The sequence below is a fragment of the Camelus dromedarius genome, chromosome 12 (assembly GCF_036321535.1).
Source record: "Camelus dromedarius isolate mCamDro1 chromosome 12, mCamDro1.pat, whole genome shotgun sequence".
In the NCBI taxonomy this organism is placed as follows: Eukaryota; Metazoa; Chordata; class Mammalia; order Artiodactyla; family Camelidae; genus Camelus; species Camelus dromedarius.
In genome coordinates, this window is record NC_087447.1 from 22,729,873 (window position 1) to 22,733,891 (window position 4,019).

Genomic DNA, 4,019 nt, shown 5'->3' on the forward strand with positions numbered 1-4,019 from the left:
TAATTAAAGAAGGGCTTTAATCTATTTCTTGCAGATTTGTTTTTGGATTAAGTGAAATAATATTAAAGCGTCTGTTAAGATGCTTGTCATAGTGTAGGCCGTCATTGTCAGGGCCTTTCTTCCACCATTAAAAGCCTGCTTGGCAAGGTAATTAACTGCTCAGTGCCTCAGTTTCCTCATTTGTAAAGCAGGGACAATAATCCTCACAGGGCTGTGGTGAAGCTTAAATGAATCAATATATGCAAAGCTCTTTATCGCAGTGCTAAGCACATAGAAAGTTTTCAGGCAGCGTGAGTAAGAAATGACATGCCTGCCTTGTGTTCACAGCTCATTTGCATTCATAAGGAGATGCCATGGAGAAAGCTAGAAACCCAGGACCCCAAAATAGGCCCAGTCTCCCTAAGGATAAAAAAATAATAACTACCTTTGTGATTTTGCAGACAAAGCCTCCTTTCGTTTTTGGAATGGAAGAGCCCTTCCTCGCAGAGGACGCCCAGCTAACTCCTCTGTCTTTCTGCATACATTCAAGCATGCAGACAAATTATATTAACTATCTTTTGCAGCATAATAAAATACTCCCAAAGTGAGTGGTTTTAAACAAACATTTATTACCTGTAGGTTTCTGGGGATCAGGAATCTGAGAGCAGTTTAGTTAAGTGGCTGTGGTTTAAGGTCTCTCATTAGGTGGCAGCCAAGGTTTTGGCCGGGGCCACTGTCATTTGAAGGCTTGATTGGGACTAATGGATCTGTTCCCAAGGTAGTCACTCATTTGGCTGTTGGCAGGAGGCCTCAGTTCCTTGCCATGTGGGTCTCCCAAGAGGCTGCTGGATCATCTTAAAACCTGGCAGCTGGCTTCCCACAAGCAAGGTGAAGAGAGAAAGATGGAAGCTGCTGTATCTTTCATGACTTAGCTTCAAAATGAACACATGATCCTTTCTGCACTATCCCATTCATTAGAAGTCAGTCACCAAAACCAGCCCTCCCTCAAGGGGAGAGGAATTAGGCTGCATCTTTTGAGGGAGTGTTAAAGAATTTGAGGACATATTTAAAAATGAGCCAGTGTCTTTGTTCTTTGCCCCTTTAATTACCCAGTTTACCCCTCGTGGAAAAAGATGTGAAATTCCTGATTTCCAGCAGAGTTGAAAATAGGCCTAGAAATGGAACAGAAAATGGTTATGATTCAAACCATAAACTCTTATTGAGTGCCTTCTGTGTGCCGCATCCTATGTTGTGCATTAGAAATAAAGAGGTGATAAAAAAAAAAGAGAGATGATGAATGTAAATCTCTGCTCTAGAGGAACTGCTGTCTAATGGAGAGACAGAGAGGTAAAGAGGAAGTCAGTAAAATAGCATAGGCATTTATCTCACTCCTCATATTCCATTTCTATATCCTGTTCTTTCCCAGGACTTAGTACAATGGTATTTTCTCACTTATTTGCCTGTCTCCTTGTTTATTACTGTTTTCTTTCCACTGTGTCCCCAGAGTTTAGCCCAGTTGCTGCTCCGCAGACATGTCCAGTAATACTTGTCAATGAATAGCTATGATGTGGTAAACATGGTGAACTATGGCAGCAAGGAGGGACACCTACCCCAGCCTGCAAGGAAGGCTCCCTGGAGGAAGCAATCCTGCGTTGATTGGAAGTACGAACAAGAGTTAGCAAGGAAGGGTGTCCCCAGGAACAAAGGGAGTCCAGTGCATTCAAGGGACTGCAAACACTTTGTGTGCTGGAAGCAAGAAAGGGGTCGGGGTCTGGGAAGTGGAGTGGAGAGAGGGTTGAAGAGGGAATAGTGAGAGATGAAGGTAAAGTTACAGCGGAATCTGGTTACTGAGAACCAACCTTATGAGAAACTCTGAGGAGTATGGACTTGATCTTAAGAGCAACAGGAGAACTATTGAAGGTACTGAAATAGGGGAATGACAAGGTCAGGTGTTTTTGATATTCTAGCAAGAATTTGAAGGGTCGCCTGCTCTATGGTTTGAGCTAGATGGGGGCTACAGGTGCCCCAGGAGCTAGAGTCCAGAGGTTACACTGCAGATGTTATTCTAGTTCATCTTTCTGCAGTGGGCACAGCCCCTCACCCTCATCTAGCCTAGGGGCAGGGACAGGAGGATGGGACAGCAGCTTCCCCAGGCTCATGAGGCCAGGCCTCGTTGGGGCCCCACCCAATGGCCCTCATAGCCTGCAAAAACCAAACCCTGCTCCTCCTCATTCCTGGCTCCAGAGAATGAGCTGGAAAACACATTTTTCCCTGCAGCCAGAGAAAATGCGCTGCTTCCTAGGATCCCCCCACTGGAATCATCCATGGAACATGCAGAATAACAGAAAAGCAGTTTTCTCTTGGAAACATATGGAAAACAGTTTGTTTGCTTGGAGGAAAATCATAACTTGTTGGTTTTCTTCCCCCCGGAGGAAAATTCAAAACTCTCACATATTTAGTCTTTTCAATCCCTTGTTTGTCTTGTGCTTTTGAACCAAAATGCAAGCCTGGGGAGAGCGGTGCCCGTTGATGAACAGGAAATCTTGGAGGGTTAGTTCCACTGGCCAAAATACAGGAATTCCTAACTCAAACTGTCCATTCATTGTCTCTAAGGCAAGAATGGGGTCATTAGGCCACAAAGCCAAATGACACATCTTTTGCAGAAGGAAAGATGTCACTGATTATATAGTGTGTACACGGGGTGGTTGTGGGGAGCAGAATGATAGATAATGGTGAAGTGTGAAAAATCCAAATGTGATCTCCAAAGCAGTGTTGAAATAATCCTCCCTTTGGAGATCTGATCTTCCCAGTTAAGATGGAAACAAAAGAAAATGGCCTGTTTTTCATTTGGTTCACTGGTCCAGAAAATGGGCCCCAGGAAGATGAGACAGAGCAGGGTGTTTGAGGTGAATAAAAAGAGCCAGGAGGCATTCGCTGGGGATTTCTTTTGCCCAAGAGCCTCGTCAGTCTGGGTTTCCCCTCCCCGGAGTTCCCACAGAGCTGCCTTCTTCGTCTCTTTAGCATCTCTCTTTGAACAACCTCAGAAGCTCTTTTCTTGGTACCATGCGAAACTATATGCAGGAATTCAAAGATACATTCTGAATGATGATTTATGCAAGGTTATCCACAGCCTCCCCTCCCCACCAGTAATTCTTCCAGAGAACATTTAGCAGATTTGGAAAAAGTATACGGAATTCCCCAGAGAACAGTGTGCATCTTCACTGTGGGTGAATGTAATTCTGATCATTCTCTGAATGCTCAAAGCTTTACAAACTAAGGAACCCAAATGTGCAAAAAACTGCTTGCCAGCTTCTGAAGAGAAAGTTGATTACTCCGAGGCGGGAGCAGGAGTGGGTGGAGAAGATGGAGACTGATTCTCTGGATAGGCCATTTGAATTGCCTGTGGCAATTTCAGAAGTAGCACATACGTGAGCCAAATGAATCACATCCTACTCCTTAAAAATCATCTTGCTAAGCACCTCGTATGTGCCAAGAGGTTTACTCAGTGCTTGTAAAGATTTGCAAAACAACAACAAAAACAACAAAACACGGCCAGTGAATCTTAAGCAACGGAAACACATGAGGTAAGTCCCACATTCAGTCTAGCTTTTCTGCCATGGGACATGTTCCAAATGGCAGCATGGGAAACTAGATATTAAAACACAGCAGTGGACTCACTGGGTGGAGTCAACAGAGTCCAGAGTTCAGGCTGCTGAGGTGACAGGAATTGGGGTAGGGTATTAAAGAGGAAAGAACTGAACAGAGAAGTTTTCCCAGAAACCTGCATTCCTGTCACCTGCAGGCGTTGGCCAAATACAAAGCTGCACATGTGCAAGGCAAGACCCTGTATGGCTGGGCAAAGAATAGCTACTGAGGGACGATGAGCTGGTGGAGATTCTCGAGGTTACACAGTGATGGGGGGCACTGGGCTTCTGGCCAGTCTCGGTGTAGATATGTTACTGAACACTCTGGGCACTGAGCTGAGACCCCAGAGAGGCCAGTCCAAGGAACAGGGCTACTCTCTAGTCCTAGCACATGGA